This window comes from Haemaphysalis longicornis, unplaced genomic scaffold (genome assembly GCF_048455015.1).
Source record: "Haemaphysalis longicornis isolate Haplotype H1 unplaced genomic scaffold, Haemaphysalis longicornis Haplotype H1 scaffold_4, whole genome shotgun sequence".
In the NCBI taxonomy this organism is placed as follows: domain Eukaryota; kingdom Metazoa; phylum Arthropoda; class Arachnida; order Ixodida; family Ixodidae; genus Haemaphysalis; species Haemaphysalis longicornis.
Window position 1 is genome coordinate 70,192,052 of NW_027526361.1, and position 23,011 is coordinate 70,215,062.

At 48.0% G+C, this 23,011-nt stretch overlaps 1 long non-coding RNA gene across 1 annotated transcript in view; it reads left to right on the forward strand.

The window, feature by feature from the left end:
- LOC144178895 (uncharacterized) overlaps positions 1-22,172 on the forward strand; it is a 191,553-nt gene extending 169,381 nt beyond the window's left edge. The window contains exon 3 of the long non-coding RNA XR_013324090.1: positions 21,063-22,172. This is a non-coding gene — a long non-coding RNA (uncharacterized LOC144178895). The remainder of the gene's footprint in view (positions 1-21,062) is intronic.
- Positions 22,173-23,011: the final 839 nt, after the last annotated feature.

Sequence of the window (23,011 nt, forward strand, 5' to 3'; positions counted from 1 at the left end):
GTAGTGGTGATTCTCTTCTGGCTGCAGCTCATGCAAAAATATTGTATGGTCGGCTATTGAAAAACCTTCTTATGGTTGTCTTTAGCTATTTGGCCCAATTATCTTTAGACATTTCTATGGCTGTCTTTAGCCATTCCTATCGACATTCCTATGGGTGTCTTTAGATTCTTCTATAGCCATAGCGATATTGAAAGAAGAGCTAAAGACAGCCATAGAACCGGCTATAGAAGAAGCTAAAGACACCCATAGGAATGTCGATACGAATGTCTAAAGACAACCACAGAACCGGCTATAGAAGACGCTAAAGACACCCATAGGAATGTCGATACGAATAGCTAATGACAACCATATAACCGGCTATAGAAGAACCTAAAGACACCCATAGGAATGTCGATAAGAATAGCTAAAGACGGCCGTAGAACCGGTTATAGAAGAAGCTAAAGACACCCATAGGAATGGCGATACGAATCGCTAAAGACAGCCATAGAAAAGTCTAAAGATTATTGGGCCAAATAGCTAAAGACGACCATAAAAAGGATTTTCTATAGCCGACCATACAATATTTTTGTATGGGATTGAAGAAGCTAGCAAACACACTAAGGAACTCTCCCTTACGCAAGATAATCGCGCCATGGATGCCCAACTCCTCCACCTCTGGGACACCCGTAAAGGGCTACTGAGGCGGTGGAAAAAGAACAAGACGAACCACAAGCTGCAGATCCGCATTGCGAAAATTGCGGCACAAGCCGAAGCGTACGCTCGTCAGCCCAGCCAGCAAAACAGTTCTGTAATAAACTACAAGGGACACTGGGAACCCACCAGTTAAATTTCGGCTCTCCATCTTCTTGGCGAACTGATGGAGACGAAATAGTGATGTTCTTTTGATGCGCGAGCCGAGAGGACAATCTCGACTCGCTCCGATGACCGACGACCGATGCTTGGAGTGGGTGAGGGATGAGGACTGCCTTCCTTGCTGGATATTAGGTTTATTTACATTATTTACCTGACTCCATGTTTACATCACGTCAGAGTGACGGCTACATTGTCACTCTGACAGTAGCAGCCTGTTCGGCCGAGATCTATCCTGAACTAGATCCCCTCTCGACCGACCCCCGAGAAAACCCAACACTCTGGTTTTGATAACAAAAACCCCGCCTCCCAAAAAGGGGCGTACAAGAAAGAGAGAAAAACCCTTCAAAACAATTATTACAAACCATTGATTGGCCACAGTAACCAGCCAATCACACACATGTCCTCACCTGCGGTCACGTGACCTAACCCTCTCTCTTATGCACTCAAAGTGCGTTTCCTACGCACGCTGTTACACCCGGCCAGAAAATACAGGACATCTGCGGCCTTAAGTGAACCATCCATTACGTTCAGCGAGCGGCATCTGCACAAACAACAGCCAAGCCGAGGGCCCGGAGCGGTCCTCGCGCGGCTGACCTCCCTCCGCGCGACGCCTCCCACGACGTCGGGCGTCTGCGCTCGCGGCGTGACAATGAGGGTTGCTAATTCCCTCCCAGACTAAAGGGGCGCCGCCGGCCACCTGAACAGACCACGGGGAGAGACGCTGCCAGCCGAGGCGACCATCGTCGAGGCGAACGACCCGTCGACGAAGAGCGCCCGCCGCCGGAGTCGAAGATTTTTCAAACTTACACCGCGCGCGCTTTCAACACTAAGAGATACGATCATCTGGCCGCCCGTCAGCTTGTTATGCCGAATGACCCTGCCACCCTCGACGCGACAGAGGCACTCAGGCTAATCGCCCCCATCCTTTGACACACAAAAGGACGGGCACAACAGCTCTCCGCGGCTCCGAACTTGGCGTCCGCGCGGCTACATGAAAGGGACACAGAATAGCCGCAACCAGCGTACGCGACGCCGAACATGAGCCACCGGCGGCTTTCCTTAATTAAATGAGGAGCCCGAACATAACACCTCCGCACTAAGAATGTTGTCCGTACACTAGCTGTACGTACAACATTAACTCTCACTGCACGTTATGTCTTGCTGCAGAGCAAGAACTAAACAAAACGCGCTCAAGCCGTTACGCGAGTACACTACAAAATACAATACCATACAACAATAAGAAAAATTAACCCGGTACACACCAACCCAACCAGCACAACGCGCCGGCCAACTGCACAAAAAAAAAAGGGATACAACACGGCATACTCAGTGTCTTGGCCTAACCATGGCTTGCGCAACATCAAACAATAAACGAAGGCGCTCAACTACAGGGCCCATGAGAACAAACTCGTGGCACCCTCTACCATTAAAGGCAACAAACCCCACGAAGTGTATACATATTCAAACTTGACAACTGAATGAATGACACCATCCATTCTTAGACGTTAAGCGCATGCAGGAACATTCTTTCAATCTAAGGAAAGAAAAAAAACAACACCCGAACAAACCCAAACGTACCAAACGAGGCTACTCCTGTACCAATAACAAAACGTTAAAAGAAAGTTCTCTTCACGCACTCGCGGACGCCGGTTCTTTCGGGATGCGACACAGATTGTTCGTCCCTGTTGCGGTTCACCTGCTGTCCACATTCGATGTACTGAAAGTTCATTTTTCAGTACTTCAAACACTAGTTCGCACACAAGCGCCACAAGTGGGCCCTACTTGCACATTCCATGGCCCACCATGACCACATGCCAACGAGCGCAAGTAAAGAAAGGCACTCGCCATTGTACCCAGAGGTAAACTCCCTACCGTGCTGTAACAGCGGCTCTAGTCCTCAAGAAGACAGTTAAAACCGCGAAGCTGCGCTACTCGTAAATCACGCGCCTTATGACAGCTGAACACAACCAACACATGCACAAAAAAAAAAAAATAAGAACAAGGGGGAGAACTACAGTACAGGGACAACTAAGAATAACGCTCGTCGGAGCGAACCCTACACATAACAAAACAGCAGAAAAAAAAACGCAAAACGCTAACCACTAAGTGTGCAGCAAACAACACTGAACCGTCCCTGTCTCGCACTGCACACTATTCAGCGCCAACGCCCCTTTCCGCGGCGGCACACACCGACCGTCGCACGGAACCTGATTCCGTGTTGTGCGCCACCAGCTGATCCTACACGAACCCTGGTTCGGCTCGCGGTGTCCTGTGCTCCCGGGAGAGAAGGAACACCCTACTCGGCGGTAGCGCGTACGACGATGTCGCACCTGCGCCGCCGCACCTGCCGCCGCCTTCCGCGTTCTCGGGCGTGTCGGAATCGACCTACGCTCAAGACGCCGCGGACCCCCTGCGCATTCATGCTTCGCGCACGGAAGCTCCACAATTAGGCGCGCCGATCCGCTGCCCTCACCTGACGGCTGTGCTACCTCTGCACCTCCCTGCGCGGCCACGGCAACATTGCCCGCCGCCACAGAAAGAATCGCTGCAGCTAAGACATTTGTCTCACGCGATTCCAAGATCTCATCTGCAACAGTGGGAACGCCAACGTGTTGCCCAACAACTGGGGTGGCTTCGGCCACCTCCACGACATTTCCACTCTCCTTCTCCCGTGGCGCTCGAAGCGCCCACGAGGGAACAAACACCGTGAAAAGATTGGCGTCCTCTTCGAGTTCGCCGATCCTGCGGAGCTTCGCTTTCTCGTAAGCGATCTCCGCCCTCCCTTGGGCTAGTTGAGCACTGAGCTCCTCAGCCGTCCACACGGACGGGCTATCCGCGCCCCGGCTACCCGCTAGCCTAGCTTTTTCCAAAGCGTGCTGGGCATTTTTGAGAGCTAATTCAGCTCTCAACTCCTCGATCTCGAGCACAATGGCACTAACCTTCCGGTCGGTGCCGCGACATCCCGTTAGCATAGTGGCCATGGTGAACCCGGAGAAAACAAATCAGGGCCCACCTGTGTCGCTCCGGGTTCGGTCGGGTCGCAGTGTCGCTGGTGCAGCAGCTCGTGGACCCGATGCGCCGCTCTCGCCGCTGGGATGGGGCCGTGCTCCCTGGGCCAGAGCCCCCGAGGCCTCCCGCTGAGGTGTCGCCCCGTTGAACCGCGGCTTACGCCGCCCTGGGCCGAAGCCCCCGAGGCCTCCCGCTGAGGTGTCGCCCCGTTGAACCGCGGCTTACGCCGCCCTGGGCCAGAGCCCACGAGGCCTCCCGCTGAGGTGTCGCCCCGTTGAACCGCGGCTTACGCCGCCCTGGGCCGAAGCCCCCGAGGCCTCCCGCTGAGGTGTCGCCCCGTTGAACCGCGGCTTACGCCGCCCTGGGCCGAAGCCCCCGAGGCCTCCCGCTGAGGTGTCGCCCCGTTGAACCGCGGCTTACGCCGCCCTGGGCCAGAGCCCACGAGGCCTCCCACTGAGGTGTCGCCCCGTTGCCGTTGAATCGCGGCTGCTGCCGCACTGAGCCGGAACTCACGAGGCCTCCCGCTGAGGTGTCGCCCCGTCGATGCTTGGAGTCTGGCTCGTCGTTGGTCGGAGCCGAACCTTGCGTTGAAGGAGTCTCTCCGCAACGCCCCACCAGCTCCAGCCGATGGTCGTGGTCATCCTGTCGACTGCGCCAGTTAAATTTCGGCTCTCCATCTTCTTGGCGAACTGATGGAGACGAAATAGTGATGTTCTTTTGATGCGCGAGCCGAGAGGACAATCTCGACTCGCTCCGATGACCGACGACCGATGCTTGGAGTGGGTGAGGGATGAGGACTGCCTTCCTTGCTGGATATTAGGTTTATTTACATTATTTACCTGACTCCATGTTTACATCACGTCAGAGTGACGGCTACATTGTCACTCTGACAGTAGCAGCCTGTTCGGCCGAGATCTATCCTGAACTAGATCCCCTCTCGACCGACCCCCGAGAAAACCCAACACTCTGGTTTTGATAACAAAAACCCCGCCTCCCAAAAAGGGGCGTACAAGAAAGAGAGAAAAACCCTTCAAAACAATTATTACAAACCATTGATTGGCCACAGTAACCAGCCAATCACACACATGTCCTCACCTGCGGTCACGTGACCTAACCCTCTCTCTTATGCACTCAAAGTGCGTTTCCTACGCACGCTGTTACACCCGGCCAGAAAATACAGGACATCTGCGGCCTTAAGTGAACCATCCATTACGTTCAGCGAGCGGCATCTGCACAAACAACAGCCAAGCCGAGGGCCCGGAGCGGTCCTCGCGCGGCTGACCTCCCTCCGCGCGACGCCTCCCACGACGTCGGGCGTCTGCGCTCGCGGCGTGACAATGAGGGTTGCTAATTCCCTCCCAGACTAAAGGGGCGCCGCCGGCCACCTGAACAGACCACGGGGAGAGACGCTGCCAGCCGAGGCGACCATCGTCGAGGCGAACGACCCGTCGACGAAGAGCGCCCGCCGCCGGAGTCGAAGATTTTTCAAACTTACACCGCGCGCGCTTTCAACACTAAGAGATACGATCATCTGGCCGCCCGTCAGCTTGTTATGCCGAATGACCCTGCCACCCTCGACGCGACAGAGGCACTCAGGCTAATCGCCCCCATCCTTTGACACACAAAAGGACGGGCACAACAGCTCTCCGCGGCTCCGAACTTGGCGTCCGCGCGGCTACATGAAAGGGACACAGAATAGCCGCAACCAGCGTACGCGACGCCGAACATGAGCCACCGGCGGCTTTCCTTAATTAAATGAGGAGCCCGAACATAACACCACCACACATGGTACCTGTTGCGTTCCTCAATGGGCACCGGTGAATCCAAGGTGGTCGCAGCCGACCAGCTCCGCCGATTAATTCATAATTACCCGGACACTGAAGAAGACTTATTGGAAGAACTTAAGCAAGCCTTGGCGGTTCCACATCACGTCCAACCCACCCAGGCACCCGACTACAGAGGTCTCATAATATGTTTCTTTCACGCTACCGCACGACATAATTGGCAGAAAATCTAAAGAAACGGGAAGATTTGGGTTCAATACCAAGAAAATGCAGTGAACCAACTACCAGTCCGTTTCCCTGTCGAAAAAATAAACTCTGGCGTGCCTAACAAAGGTACTATGACGTGAGCTTACGCTCTATTGCGCGGTCTCCGTTATTTTCTGCGCTTGATTTGCTAACCGGCCGGTAGCACTATGTATGTTGACTCTTCCGTTCCCACGCGCACAGCCATTTTATATGGGAGAGGGCACTTGAAGCAAGCAGTACGATCAGGCTGCATTAGCTGTTGTATGTGACAACAGCTGATCAAATAATCAGGGGATTTGCACAGTCAATGTATGAGCTCATGACCTAGCGCTTAATAAAGCTCTTATCTTTTAATATAAAGAGTAAAGGGGTCCATATATTCGTTAAATCTAACATCATTCTTGTAAGGCAACTGCGATGTGCTCGAAAGCCGTTGCTTATAGTGCAAGTAAGATTTGTACGAAGTTGGAAATAAAAAATAAATATCCCGTGGAGTGCATTTCCGATGGTGGGAAATTGTTAACATGCTCTATACTGTATAAATTTGTTATGTAAACAGCTCATTTATACAGGAATTATTTTCATTAATACAGGTAGGCTTCATTTATTTTTCAGTAGCGGCTTCACTTCTTATTTTAGTTTTCTCACTCGTGGTGCATTCTAATTTAGGCTACACCACTAGGCATCTAGGCTGTGAGAGAAAGCCTTAGTTGACACTGAGTGGCGAAGCAAATTAGCCACAAATAAGCAGAAAATTGAAATTAAAATAACTTGGTGAAGTGCATTTGAGAAACAATTCTATGGATCATTTGTTCTATATTAATGATGCATGCATGTTCTTATATTTTAAAGTTCCTTAGAGAAGCAACGGCACCGAAACCACAAATTTTTTTTTAAGTAAATGATTCTCCTAGTCTATACAAAGACGTAAGCAGTAGTCACTTGAGGTGCGTTGTTGCTTCGTGGTATAAAACACCCTCCCTGGAATTGCACATCATACTATGAGAACTGCTCCTTAGTTATTTTTGTTTTTTCACACAACGCGTAGGAGGATTTAGTCGACAGGCAGATGTTTGTTAGTCACTTGCTGAGCGATAGAATTGAAGCGTGTCTTGTAAGGAACCTCCAGGCTCTTCTCCGGACTCCAGTGTCAGTTGACTCGACAGTCTTCTCTGTACGCCATCTAGACGCAACCTTGCCGGCTCACTCTATAAATAATAATATACAGTACATTCTAGGGCATTTAAAACACCAATCTAGCGCAGGTATCGGACACGGAAAAAGCATTAATGCTAGGAAGAAATGTCCAGAACGAGAGAAAAAGCTCAGTGCCTGTTAGTACCCTGCCACACCAACTTTACATCATTATCTTACTGCCACCTCTGGTAATTCATTCCACAGGGCAAGATGAGGCATGCATTATCTTGCTACTATCACTACAATGCAATATTTGGTACAAAATGAGTCAAGCTGAAACCATGCGTTACACCCCTCAGCAGAAAGCTGCGATATATCTGAGTTTTGCGACGAGAATGAATGAATAACATAACATAACGTAACATAACGTAATATAACGTAACATAACATAACATAACATAAAAAACAGCAGGTGCAGTTGTTAGGCCACTCACTCGGTGAAGGAAATCCCTAGTCCGGGATCCCCTAGCTGCGGTTGGCTGCGCGGGCCCTTATCACCAGGTCAAGCTGGAACGTAGGCTCCTTGCTGGTCAACCGCCCCGTCAACTGTTGTATGGAGGGGTTGGGGATTGGTTTAGGACCAGCGTTTTCTGACACTCCCACACCTGATGGTATAGGGTACTGGGCGCTGGGCAGTAGTTGCAGGTGGCTTGACAGTCTGCTGGATAAATGGTACGTAGAAGGGTGTGGACTGGATATGTGTTAGTTTGTATTCGTATGGACGATGTTGTTTCATCCCTTGTGAGTTGGTGGTGTGTAATGGGGAAAATTCGCCGTTTGGGTCGGTAGTCCTCCAAGATGACTGTGTAGCACAACAGTGGTTGCAAATTAGGTGGAAGACGTGGCGAGTGCCTCGTGAGAGAAACGGCCCGGTGTATTATAAGCGCGGGCAGCGGCGTGAGCCGCCTCATTCCCCTCAAGAGATCGTGTCCTCGGACCCATCCTATATAAACTTCGAGAATGCTCGGCTTTGTTAAAAGAAGACGAAGTGCCGTGTTAGAAGTGCGACCTTGTATGTAATTTTTGCACGCTGCCTGTGAGTTGGTAAGTATGGTGATTGGGTCTTGTGGGCTATCGCGGCTTCTTCCGCAGTATCAATCGCTTTGGTATTGACTGTGAAGGATGTGGTAACCATTCTTGCCCCGTCCATTCACTACACAAGTTAAGTTGGCGGGATGGTGCGGATAAGGGGATGCGCACGCACAACAGGTATTTAGGTCGTTTGTATATCTGGCGGACATGACTCGTGCTCGGGCAATTCTTCTGGCCTTTTTGTACTCCGGATGCATATTTTTCAGTATTGGTGCCACTCGTACGTGCTGCAAGATCTTCAAAGGTATGCTTGTGTTCTGATCTTTAATCGGTGGAGTAGAACCTAATCGGTGGAGAGTAGCGCGTCCTGTCGTTGTTTTACTCAAGTGCTCTATCTGAGAGGTGTAGTGCGCATCGTGTAATTCCTCCCAACTTTTATATACAACCTAATTGTAATAATTTGGATGTCAACGTCTTTGAGGGCAGCCCGACTGCAGTCTTGTAGGCTTACCAAATAATTTTAATAAATCTGGATTTTTCGTTCGTTTTAGGGGCCAAGTATGGTGTTCCATAGGGGATTCTACTTATAAGTGCTGCTGGTATTATTCTGAGCGTGGCAGATTCTTTGAGGCCATATCTACTATGTGCGACGCGCTGAATTATGTGTGTGTCAGAAGACTGTCAACCAGATAGAAAAAAGCAACTGAACAAGTTAAGGGCAGCAGTTTAAAGAACAAACCAGCACAACTCTACAAATGCCACCGAAAACTAATTTTCAGACAATGGGAAAAACTGAAACAAACGCATCACGTTCCGTTCTTTTGCATTTGCCAATCATTTATGCTTCGTACCGCAATAGACAGGTATAATCACCGTCGCACATTGCCACCGAACCAAAAGCCTTGAAATTTACTTATGCTCTGCGCAATTATCTCCCTGTGTAACATACCTCATTTCCCTGCCCCCTTTGAGAAAACTCCACTCCCTTTATTTTTTTTTTTATAAAGCCCTCACTTCATGCACTGATAAATGACGTCGCGATGACGCTGTTGGCAGTTCGTGTCATTCGTTTATAGTTACTCTTAGGATTACTGTTATAATTGTTATTTTGGGTTTTTTTTGTTTTGTTTACGCTGCTGCGCTGTAATTTTATACCGTTTTTGTTTTTCTTGTGCTTATACCTTTTTTGTGACACCAGCGAAACACCCTTGCTCTATGCTATACCCCCCCTAACTCCTAGAGAGCCTTTAGGACCTTTACGTACTAAAACAGGCAGGAACAGCTACATTAAGCCACCCCCAGAGATATGGATACACGCTGGCATTAACGGTAAGCGGTCTATTTTCTTGTATTGGTCAGAATGATTAGGATCAAATAAACGACACGAGCAAAGCATTTGAATGAGCTCGTAGCTTTCGAACCTATTTGCAAAGACCTTTCTGTCTTTGCTCGCAAGCGAATTCCCAGTCGTTACCGTTTCCGGTAATCCTCAGTCCAAACCGCTGATCGCCCATGCGGCGGTCGTTGGCACGTCTGCGTATAATCGGCTCTTTTCATGGGCGGACAGGTATATAATGCTCGGATTAAACGCAGCTACGGCGCAGATTTATGTCGTCCACAGCCAACGCGCCAATGTCGCCATCTATGGCAGAGAATGCTAAGTGCTCAGGGCACCGTATTCGCCCCGTTACCATGGTAACGAGGCCATTGATCAATACGCGTGACATGCGACCGGCGCCGCGTTTGTTTGAAAGTTTCGGGCAGTCCTTTTTTATGTCCGGGGCGACGCTCCCGCTGGCGCGATGTTTCGCCTAATTGTACTCTGAAATGGGGGACCGTGTGTTGAAATGAACCTTTCGAGGCTTCCTGACACTTAAGACGAGACGTTGCTCACAGTTACCAAAATAGTCGCATTCAGCAATGGCAGCAGATGTTGAGTGTGGGAGAATTATTGGTGACCGGAGAAAATCGGTGCACCGTAAGCTATCGTTTGTTGTTTTAACGGTCATCGCCAGGATATTTGCTGTGGACTTCCCCGGTATTTAGGTGGAAGGAAATGGGACGGGGCGAGTAGGAGGTGAACGCTTATTCTGGAACTAGCGCTGTAAACGGAGGCAAGGAAAAATTATACCGCTGAATTGAGGAGCGTTTATTGGTGGTGTACGCGCTACACGGTTCGGGGAATGGCGTGCGAAAAAAGAAATGAAGGAACAGGAAATCTTTGAGCAAATAAAAAAAAAGGCTAACAAAAAGCAGCAACGACATCTACAAACGTGAAAACCTCAGTGTTTATTGAGCGTCCTGTTCATGATCATTTGCTTGTTTTTTTTTATGCATTTCGATTTTTCACTTGAGCCTTTCAAAATGCTGATTATCATGACTGGACGACGTCGAATCATCTAAACCAGAATGAGCACTGAAAAACATTTGCGATGTACACCTTGAGCGCCTTTAGACGACAACTTAACGTGCTATGACAAAGTACACATTTGTTTGCTTTGAGAAAACTAGCCCCTGGCAACTCACTGTACTTCATTTTGGCCTCGAAAGATGTTGCCCCCCCCCCCCCCCCACACACACACTTCCTGCCAAAAAAAAAGGATAACTGCACTGATAATCATTGAAAGTTTGCACTCATTGACATCCTAACGGAAACACGGATAATACAGTTATCAGTGCCATTTCCATTTCCATGTTGGGATTCAAGCGGTGCAACTAAACGGATGTAAAGGCAAAGCTACACTCTCGCAGTTATGTTTCTTGGCGATTCGTAAACAAATTCCTTTGACGTCATCAGGGCTGCTGGGCAAGGAAGTGGCTTGTGAGTCACCACTACGTCATCTCTTGCCCTTATTCTTACCAAAAAAAAACTAATATATCTATGATTTAAACTCTTTTTTAAATACTAGCGTTGCTCTGAGGGCAGGCACAAAATACTTTTTTTTCCTGTTGCAGGTGGTAGCTCTCCCACGCATTATTCCCCTCTCTTATCTTCGTCCACCTCCACTATATTCTTCTTTTAGTCGTCTCGACAGCCTTGAAGTTAACTCCGCCTGTTCCACCCTTAAATCCTAGGACTTCTGGAAGCCGAATATTTCCCTCTTGAAGATTTGGATGTATGCACTCACATTCTTAAACTCTGCCGCAGAGTTTTCGTTTCGTTTACGTTTCATTTGCTGTCCGTACAAAAGCATGGCTTCACTGCGTAACATGTACGTTAATTTTGTTCTCCGCGTGGCGCATCATTTTACGCGGGCTTTTTGCCCGACACGCCAGCCAGACACACAAAAGGCAGCGTATAATTGTCTGGGCGACTTTTAGCTCCAATAAAAAATCGTTTGACAATACAACCCGCATAAGCATAAAATTCATTCCCAAAAGGTGCACATAGAAAATGTGGGGGCGCCTTTAGCTGCATGTGAAAATTGTTTGGCATTGTGATACGGATCAATACACGGGGGGAGCCACCGTGGGGTCCTCTACGACTTTTTGGAACTCGAGAAGGATCTCCGGCACACCAATGGTTGAGAACCACCGACCTAGATTACTGGGTTTGAAGTTCGCGTTATAACTGTCATCATTTCTCCCCTTATACACGCCAGAAAACCGTCTTGAGGCAACAGATGTTATCCTGTGCGGCAGGCTGTGCGCTCGCAGATGTTCCCTGATAATACTAAGAAACGAAGGCGCCATATGAAAAAAAAAAAAAAAAATCACACAATGTTCCCGTAGGGGAACCCTGAGTAGTATGCGAAGCAGCCATGGGGTCGACTGAAGTTCCCATTAGTTTTCGGTTCGTCGATTCCGGTGACGTTCAGCTTTTCGTGCCTTCGTTGTATTAGTAGCTTCGTGACGTAGTTTGAATGAGTGAAGGACATAAGGCGCGTTCGTAGCACATGCTCCCGTCTCAATTTGTAGCGCAGTTGGAAGAGCGCCACGTACCTCCCGTTGCGGCCAGAGAGTCGTGGGATCGAAACTGGGCGCCACCTAACTATTTATTTTTATTCACTGTTCTTCACTGTTGTTCAAAGCTCAAATTATAATTTTACTCACAGAAAGCACAGTTTGCTTATGATACTCGCTGTAGTGGAAGGCCGTAATTCAAACCGTCGAGGTAGGGTAACCTTTACTAAGCACGTGCGTACCTGCTTTTGCGCCCGTTTCTCGGGTAAAGCTCCTTTTGAGCACGGGTATATTCAAGCAAGAAATAAATAAATGCATAAAAAATAAATAAAAATAAAATAAACAAATAAATATCCCGGGACACTTAGGTCTGCCAGCGTGTATTGAAGGTAAAAGCCTGGCATACTATTGTGATGGGTACATTTTATATACACGACCACAAAGCGATACAGCAGCCACGCTATTTTAACGTCCTTAAATTCACCTTCTTCCACCTTAATCCCTGCCTTAATATAACCTCATTCTCGTTAATCCACGTTAATCAACCTTAACACTTCATTTCAAGTTATTACTATCAATCCCTCGGTAGTCATAGTCATTATACACTTGTGGTTAACTGTTAACTGTTAACTGTAACGAACCCAAATGTGCTTTTATTTTCTCTTGTAGTGGTCGCCATTTTGGTTCGTGTTGACGCCGCCGATTGTCAGTTTAACAAGACGTGTAAGGCATTCGCCTTAATAAATAAATGGATAACACGTTTTAGAAGAAGCTCATGCATCACCAAGAACTCGGTCTTTCGAGCAGACGGAACGCCGCCATGCCACCTAGGCGACAATCCCGTGTTTATTTTGCCGCGTAAAGCGCTCGTTGACTGACTTGGCATTGAGAATAAAGAAGTTTTGTTAATTGCGCAGCCTAATTGCAGGTGTCTTCTTACACGCAATCTTGGCAGTGGTGCTGAGCCTAAATTATTTTCTCGAGATGGAGCATCCATGTGCATCCTTTTCAATTCACCCATCTGTTCATTGGAAGATACAAGTCACGGCTGCGGCAGCTCAAGCTTACCCCAATCCGGGGTATTTTTTTTTGGCGCCATTAAAAACGCAAAATACTAGCGTTCACTTATGCGGGGCGTGGCGAGTACTTCGTACAAGCAAACACGCGTTTACAAATCAGCATGCCGTCACAGGCATAACACTGGCGCCATAATTGCTGATACGCCACTCCGCTAACACTTTAATTAGGGGAAAATGTTCTCTCGCATGTGCGCCAAACTTGCGTACGGAGTCCCGCATGAAGCGATAGTGTCCCCTACCACTCAACCCTGGGAAAACTCGACGCATAGTACGAAGCTGAAGAAGGGGTGGGGAAGCGGCGATGTGGTGGCAACAAAGTGTAAAGCACGCGTAACTCGCTCGCACAGACAAAGCCTGGCGCGCGCGCGCAAGAGCGCACTTTGGCTAATGAGCCAACGTTGTCGAAACCAGGCCAACAGTAAAGAAAGAAGAAAGCCGCAGGAGGGCCGAGTCCCGCTGTCAGCCCAGATTGGTAGCACATCCATCTGGCCACGAATCACGTCTCGCGTGTTCAGCCTGGCCTGTCGGCCTCACGTCTTGTACAGGGCTCGTCCCCGTCTGCTTCCTACGGGACTCCTTGCTGTTTTGGTGGAACCTTGACGAAGAGCGAGTGGAGGACGGAGGCGACAGTGTGTGTGTACGCGCGCAGTCTCCCGTGGTTGCCCGCGAAAAAAAAAAATGTTTGAAAAGAGTTTCGAAAGTCGTCGTGCCTGAACAGAGCTCGCATCTCGTTATAGGAAGTCCAGAGGAAATTTGATCACGTCGCCGCCGTCCACAGTTGAAGGCGGAGCCGCCGCCTGTGTGGTGGTGGTTCCGCATGGTGCATATACATGTATACGTGCCAGCTCCGATTCCGGCGTGCTGTTTGTGCGCTGCGTGCTCGGACACTGGTTGACTCGGGCTGGCGTTTTGTAGCGCGCCGTGTTCCGCCGGCGACAAGACCAGGCCCCGGGGAACCTGCCCCGGATGTGTGGAGGTGGGGCGTGCGGGGCTCTTCAGTCGTGACCGCATGTGCAAGCACGTTATAGATGACACGAGTGCGGGATGTGGTGTATCGTTTGAACAGGGAGACGTAGGATACAAGCAAGAAATGAAATCAGGGCTGTACTAATCAAAGCGGAGTGAGTACAGGACGTGCAAAACAGACCGGCGAGACTTTGTGTGGGAGTTAGAAGTATCCATCAGAAAAAATGTCATAAAACCATAAACGTGCACCAAACTTAACCCTTTGAGACGCGGCTCGCTATTCCCCCCCCCCCCCTTTTGTTTGTCGTTGTTTCTATGCTCTGTATCTAAACGGATAAGATGGGTTGGCACGTTACTGACCCCAACACAATCTCAGATATTTTTCTTACAGTCATGTACAGAATTGTGTACATAGCGCCACAGAGGTCAGGAGCGTCAAGTAGCGTTGAATATTTCCAAATATGTATATATTTGTGTGATATGCATTGTTTAATATTTCCTAGGGCGGCATGTCTTATGAGAAAATGAGTAGAAATAGTTGAAAAAGCTCACCCGCTGCAGCCATCGCGTACGCCACCATTTTTGTTTTGTTTACGCTCTTAGTAATCTTACCAGCCGTCAGATGGCCCTAGAATGTTCATTGTTAGACAAAGGATACACAATTACGCTAAACTAGCCAAAACTTTCAGATTTGATATTAAAAAAAAAACCGCAGGATTGAAATGTACACATTTGTGTGCATAGCGTCTGAAAGGGCCATCGTCATCATCAGCAACTGAAGCAGTATTATTGTGATCATCGTCATCGGCAGCAGACGTCGCTGGTTGGCCTGTGAAGGGCGGTAAAAGCCTATGGCTGCTGCTCCTATCTCTCGTTAGCCGATGGCATGATAGGCAACCGAATTTCCCTATAATTCCTCTTATCCATCGGTATTCCTTGAGGCTGCATGCGGGATCAACCAGGGGCTTTTCCTCCACCTGGATTTCTCTTTTACTCGTAATCTCCGAAGCTATCAAAAGGGTTCAGCTTCTCAATGCTATCACAACTGACTGCTGGATTTCTACGTTTTGTGCAATCGCAGATATACGATCTTCGAGCGCCTTCCTGAAGCCATGCTGTTCCCGATAGCAGACAGAAAATGAATATAATTTTAAATGTACATCTTCTATCTGCTATTCCCAAAGGGGAACATGAGAAGTGGAGGTAATAAACTTTACGTTCCCAGACGGTCCATTCGTTTGTTCTCATTTCGGCTGGCTCGTACTTCACAATGATTATTATCCCTTTTACGCAGTCCCGATCAAACTGCGGGCGTGCAAACGAAGCCGCCCTTGCATTGTTTAGGTACGACTTTGCAGGAAGCAGTTTGTCGGACAGTTTTGAAAACAGAGCTTTAAAAAAATCGGGGGCCCTTGCACCCTGGCAAGAGGTAAGGCCAGTGAATCTGGTTTTCTGGTGGGATTCGCTGCGTTTGGGTTTAGCTTGATTGGGGAATTGCTATGTTGAATTATGAGGACAGTGGCGCGATCTGTCCGTCACAGGCAAAGGACACACACGATTGGTGGGTGGAAACAAGGACGTCTCTAGTGCACCGCACAGGTAGACGCCGAAAAGCGCGAGCCGTAGCGCAATGTCAGTGGGGAGAGAGACGCCGTGCCTGGCGACAAGTATACCGGACTCGGAAAACATGCGGTGGTGGAAAGCAGTACAAACTGGGGCTGTAACCATATTCCCTTCGCAGATGGTCATGCTTCACTGCGGAGCACATAACGTGGGAAAGCCAGCCTACAAAACCTAAGCTAACACCTACCACTTGAAAGTACACTTCACCTCTAAACACAAATGCACTGTTGAGAAGACTTTTTTAGAGGCAATGAAACCAATCTAGTATCAAAATATGGAGGCCCTGGGACCGTTTATTTTTTTATGAAGTTTTAATACGCTGAAAATTGTTGGTCCATGCTCGGTCTGTTGCAGGAGACGACCTGCTGGGTCCTAGCCGTTGATAGCTTAGCTGAAAAGCTAATTGAACCACTTTATGGGCTGACCGTGATAATTACCGAACCAATCGCTTCAAGCTCTTGCAAAACATCACAAGCTTCAGCGGCAGTTTAAGTTTTTGCTTGCATTCCTAGGAGTGTATAACGAGCTAGAATTACCATGGTATGCTGAAAGTGTCTATTTTATATTCTATCTTCTCTCATGTGGGAGTGTTGATTTTATTTTCAATATCCCACTTGCTGTTAAGGCAACAGCTACAGGATGGGTCACTGACAACTGCCAATCGCTCAAATTTACGTTCCCATGAACCGCGGTGAACCTTGGCCCTTTACGTTTTACACGTTACGTGTTTTCCAACATAATGTGCCTTTCTTGTTCTTGAAAGCGAAATGTGTAAAAAAAGTAATAGTTTGTAGCCTTGATTCAAATTTAAACTCATTAATCTCGCAAGGAAATAAAAGATTGGTGAACTTCTTCAGCTTTTCCATAACCTTCTCCGTTGTTGACATTGCCTACGTGGACGCCTGCCATTGGAAATCATTGTGACTGCAATGGTACCGCATTCTTCCTTGAAAAAAGGCCTAACATGTCTGAATAGGCTTATCAGTTGACAGATAATATGAGTAAGTCATTGTGCATGTTATTAATGCCAAAGCATTAGTTAACTCGGGAGGTCAAAAATGCAGCGTCGTCGTATGCCAGAGGAGGTGAATGAAGGGGTTGACAGAGCAAGGAACTGAAAGCAAATTGGCACCGAATTTCCAAAAAAAAAAAAGCTCTGCTAAGAGAAAGAAAAGCAATTCACTTAAAAGAAAATTAAATAAATTTGAATCCCTTTGGGAATCGAGTACACGGCATCTGGAATGAAAACCAGCCCGATCCCCAAAACCACGACGGCTCAATGGCCCCGAGCTGCCGCAAGGCGGATTCAGGGTATGCGCTGTGGCCTTTGACTTAGAAACCTTTGCGTTGGAAACCTGTGCTGAGGCCTACATGAGAGATTTGATCGCAGTAATTATGGAAGCAGCTATTACGCGAGTGGTGGCAGACTTCGTTGCCGAAAAATGTCCGGTTTGCTTGACGTGCCACAGCACCGCCATCATGCGACATCCGCTGATACCTAAGATCGTGTGGCGCTGCCGAAACAGGTGGCGCGCGAGCTGCCGGAATGCGGGAGTACGTCCTCCTGACACCAGACGTAAAGCTACGCATCGAGCTCTACCGTCATCAACCGACACCCGTAGCTTGACGTACAATGAGACTGACTTAAGCCTTACCTCTACGGCTACATAAGGCGAATCCTAGTTGTAGGGATAGCAAGGGTGACAGGCCAAGGCTCTCAAGTATGATAAAGGGGAGAAAGCGAAACAGACAGAACGGAAAAATGACAAATACGCAGTCGGGCCCTAACGCTGCCGTGTTCCCATTACATGGATGGCTCAGGTGCATCGTACTTTTTCATGCAATATTTTAGCAGCTTTGCGGCGTGGGATGCACTGAAAGATTTCTTGCGCTCGAAGAGGTTGAACCTTTGATGAAATTTCTCAAAAACCAGTGCTGCTTTGTACCGGAAGTACGACAAAACAAGGACCGTAAGCTTTGAAGCAAGGTCCAAAATATTGAAGGTCATAATATGTAGGCAAGTTAAGTTGCTTGCTTATAAGTACATTCTGCGAAAACTGGGGTGGGTATTCGAACATTCCTATGCTTGGTTCTCAACGAGTGCTTTATCCGTGCAGGGAAGCGTTCTGCGTGCGTGTCCGTATATGCAACAGTGGGTGAACGTACGTCCCCATATACACAGTGCGCAAGTATTTTTGTTTTGCACCCACCGTCCTCGTCTGCACGTCGGTGTCGCTGGATCCGCATTTTCGTGATCGGCTGTCACTGCGCGGGCGGGTTCTGGGCGTGCACGTCAACTTCGATGCAGCGCACAGACGACTACCACGGCTGCCTCGTACACACACGCACTCGCGATAGAGGCTGGCTGGCACTTTTCTCGAGAACTTGGCTAATGATGTCCTCAAGAGATCGATGGGAACTTTTAATAATGCTCCGACGCAAGGAAGTGACACACAAAGGCAGGGGGGAGTCTCGGGGACCCCAGTATATATAGATCCCCGTTTCGATCGTCTTCGATCGTTTGCAATGCGGTCTCTCGTGCAACCATTGTTCGTGGCGGGATGGCCGGACCTATATATTTATATATATAAATGGTGGCACGCTATGCTTTTCCTGCGGGCTGCTGCCGGGTTGGTCCATGCTATACCGCATCAAGCTCTTTCTCTTGTGGTTTCTTTCGGGCCGGTAACTTTCTTTTCTTTTCCCTTTGCTATGGGAACATACCGTACTCGTCTCGACAGGGTCTAGACCAGACACCAAGAGCTGAACTTCAAAGGACGGTGTTCTGAAATTCCGATTTGGTTTGGTTTGGTTCCGTATACAGTGCAGTGCGCACACGGGCCAGTGCGAATGTAACAACAGTACACGACAAACTTTCGCCACAACGCATAAGCACGCGCGAGTCAGGAAATAAGAGCGCGTCGAGTCCTGCACCATCTACGAGTCCATCTACCAGTGTCTATGCCCAGTGCGGCCATGTTGCCTGTTTTAAGCGACAGCCTTAAAAATGGTCGGTTGAGCGAAAAAGCTGGCGTGCAGCGTCGGCGTTCGTAACAGAAAAACTGCTTCTCGGAGGGCGTTCCATAGCACGGGGCGTTCCATATAGCGCGAGCTTAAACTCGACATGCGGCGAGAGGTAGAGTACACCGCAGATTAAGGGAGTAAAATAACGACCAGCGAAATTCACAATGGTCGTCAATTCTCCTATTACATGGTGGCTGGAACGAGCAGCTGCGGTATGCGTGGGAGATAGATCGAAGCTTTTTGAAAGCGTTAAGGCGAATCACAAAGCAAAGCGTCTCGGCCAGAAGAGTATTCAAAGCCTTTGAACAACGCGAGCCCTTCAACGAAAGCCCTTCAACTGGACATTCATGATTTTGCGTTCAGAAGACACGCAAAGTATAGGTGTCCCCGGATTTTTTATTCATGTGCCGTGAATTCATCTCTCGTTCTATTTTTCTTTGGTATAGCTCCTTCTGGATTTTGAATTGGTTGTGGAATGAAATACAGCGAACGCAAATGTATTCAGTAGATTACATGTGAACGTCTGAAGTTTAGGTTGAGGCAGGTTGATCATTTATTTTGAATGCTTGATTTTTTTGTGCTGCCTCCCCGTGGACATTGCTTTCCGAAGGCTTATCAACAACTGCGGGACGAATTAAAAGTATACTGGCGGGCACCTTTAATTTCTTCCGGAAAATAACGAGCCCGGGCAAAGATTCCATGAGAAGCTTTGATACATTTTCGCTTATATGCGTATATGCTGGCGCAGGCGTGGCAATTCTGAAGATGCTGCTAAAACAAATAAATTCGGATCAGATGGACTCCTCTATTTAACGTGCGTCACACCAGGACGCAAACGAAGTGTTTAGTGGGGCATCTAGAAAGCACAATACATTAATCAGATATCTTGCAATAAATTAAAAAAAATTAATACTTTACAATTTTTTAGTTGTGCCTAAAGAAGTAAAAAAAAAAATAAAAAAGTAAGGGACAAGAAGAGAGCGGAGTGGGCCAGGGAAAAAACGCGTGTTAAGGACATATTAGTATAAATTAAGATGAAGAAATGGGCGTGGGGATGGCATGTAATGCGAATTCAAGATAACCGTTGGTCATTAAAGGCAATATATTGGATCCCCTGACAAGTCAAGCGTGGCAGGGGGCGGCAGAAAGTTAGATGTACAGATGAGATAAAGAAGTTTGCGGGGATAAATTGGTCGCAGTTAGCACAGGACCGGGATAATTCGATATCTATGGGAGAGGCCTTTGCCCTGCAGTGGACGTAGACAGGCTGCTGCTGCTGATGATGATGATGATGATTTATACTAAATGTAAAGAACTTGATTAGCGGCAGAGTCATGTTCATATTTGACATTTTTTTATGCTTACGTTTTCACCGCATCCGGAAGCGAATAAAAAAATCAAATTTTTATTTTATTGCACACCGGTACACAAACTATACAGGGCTTTTGGGGCGAGAATTTTCTGGAACTTGCGTGGGCAATACGAAATTGATTGAGAGATAAGGAGACCAAAATGGCGCTGATGAACTATGAAAACATTCTAAGACAAGACAAAATTAGAAGCGTGGAACTACAGAAATTCATAATAATTTACCATAAACACGTTTTGTTTGCAAACACGAACAAAAATCAAGGATCATTGTGTATAAGGTATACAGTATAGGTAGGCCTGATGGTTATTCCTTTTTTGGGTTGTTGTTGTTGTTGAACGCAAGTTCTTCTTGTTCGTTAACCGGGTGTACGTGCTCGTCTTTAAATGTAGCAGTTTGAATTTATACCCGCTTCGGTAGCGCAAAGGCTGAGGCGTTGTGCTGCCAATCGCGAGGAAGTGGGTGCTATTCCGGCCACGCTGTGATGGAGACTAAGAAGAAGAAAACGCCCGTGTGTCAAAACTCCGGCGCACATTAAACATCCTCAGAGGGTCTAAATCAATCTGCAGTTTTTCATTACGGCGCGTCTAGTATAGCCCATGTGCGGAGTCAAGAATAATTCCCTAAATCTGATACGTTTGCATTTGTGAGAGCTGTCCGTGTCAGTTTGTGTCTTATTTTATTCAGTACCCGATTGTGATAATTTGGTTGCTCCGGGTGCAAAATTCGTCAGCGTCCTTCATATTTTATTTATTTTTTCTTACCCGTTCATCACGCATGTACAATGACCTCATTCTACGAGATCGTACAACTTCCTACATTGGCCAACATATACACCGTCTTGCCTCCCACTCCACTTTGGTGGTTGCGGTACAGGTGTCATGATTTGGCGCGTATTTTGAAATGCGCCCCCCAAATAAAACTGCCTTTGACCGACACAGAACGCCCGTGCATATTTTCTCTTCCTGTGTATTCCAGATGATCAAGGCCACCAGGAGGCACCCGCAGTGCCATCCGTCGCGGAGAGCAACAGCGCTGCAATACTCGAACGCGACTTTCCCGATAGGCCGAGGATGATGATCGGCTTCGATCGGGCCCCGAAGCCCCGGTCCCCCCGCGACACAGCTCTGCAGTTCCCGCCGCCTCGACGTCGCCCAGCTCTCAAGAGAAGAGAGAGATTGCGCCGTTTATTGTTTTTGAATCGCTCCCGAACCGCGCCGTGCTTGATCGATGCTCCGTCGCGGCCCCGTCGCCCTGAATTTCTTATACCAGAACGCGCTTCACTGCCTTGGGCGCCGCCACGCTCTTCCTTTCTTTGTCTCCCCGCCTCCTCTTCTTCCTCCTCTTCTTCCCCTTTGTCCCTTTTATTGTCTTCTTGCTTTACTTAGCTGTCCCCCTTTTGGTTGTCTTCTCTTGCGCAGGAGCGGTGGCACGTGCACCGAAGCTTTGCCGCTCTTCGAATGGGTATCAAGCGCAAAGACACGGATGGCGTCGAGCTATCCAGAAGCAAAAGCGAGCAGTTCGATTAGGCGCGTCATCCTTTGTTAGCTTTCATTTATCGCTGCCCTTATTCGCGGAGTAATGCTGCAAAGGAGCTAGACGAAGTCAATAATTTGATAAAGCTGGCCAAAGAACTTGTATCGCAGCGGCGCGAGAGGTCGCTCTCATTTCTCTTTCTCGTGTCGGGGGCAAAAAGGGGGCCCGCGCGGGTATGACTACAGGAGCGAGAAAAAGTTGCCACTCGCTTTGTTCACCGCCTTTGTTTTTATTTTAGTTTTTTCAACACTGATACAAGCCGCGACAGAATTGCGAAGAAACATCAACTGCTGGTGGTCAACTACATCACAGGCTGTAATGCCAAATCGGTTCTTAAATGTTATGTTAAGACAGCTTCTTCTTTCTTTTTTTTTTCTTCAGCGTAGAGGCAGTTCTTGTGCAAAAATGGCCAGAGTCTTTATCCACAGTTTCCTCAAATGATGCATTCACGTTCTTCTGTACCCCGCTTATTCTTCTCTATACAGACGCCCTTGTGGAATCAACAGTCTCAAAAAGACAGTGACGAACCCGTGTATACAAACATGCCCAGAAAAGCCGTAAGGTAGTACGAGTGCCTTAGGTATGGTTTTTCTGTTCTGATGTGAATGTAATTTCACATTCCCATTTTTCCAGTGGTCAAATTCTTTGCAGGAAGCCACATTTAGTGACAGCGCTAACCTTCTCGGTTTCATGGAAGTTTGAACCTCTTGATCAGTCGGCCCTCCTTATATGCGGTTATTATATCTATTCTTATGTCCTTCATTTTTTATCTCCCTTTTCTGAATATAGGTTTTACCCAATTCTGAGGGCTCTCACAGGTGGCCGGTACACATCTGTTGCATTGGCTTATCTTCTTTAAATAAGGCTCAGCGAGAGGATAATTGGGGTGTTTACCGCGTAATTCTACTTGTCATCGCCTTTGTGTGCGCTCAACGCTAAAGAAAACCAGTGCTTTTAGAGCCACTTGTAGGTAGAAGGGAACATGATCTTTTTTTCCTGTTGTCTTCTGTTATGCAGTTTAGATATTTGTCGTTCTTTGGAGCTTCGTATATATAATATATTGTCACCGCGGCATCACATCCAAAGGGTCTTATTGGGGATAGTATTAGTCAGGCCAATACCAGATCCGCCGCGTTGGCTAAGTGGCTAAGGCATTGTGCCGCTGAACCCAAGGACACGGGTTCGATTACGGCCTTGGTGGCTTCTTTTCTGATGGAGGCGAAAAGCGAAAACGCCCGTGTGTTTACATTTCGCTGCACTTCAAAGATCCCCAGGTGGTGAAAATTAAGCCTGGGCCTTCCACTGCGGCACTCCTAATAGTCCAGGTGTACACTCTAAGCTGGGTAACCCTTAATAGAGGTATACATTTTCGAATTTTTGTAACCTATAAT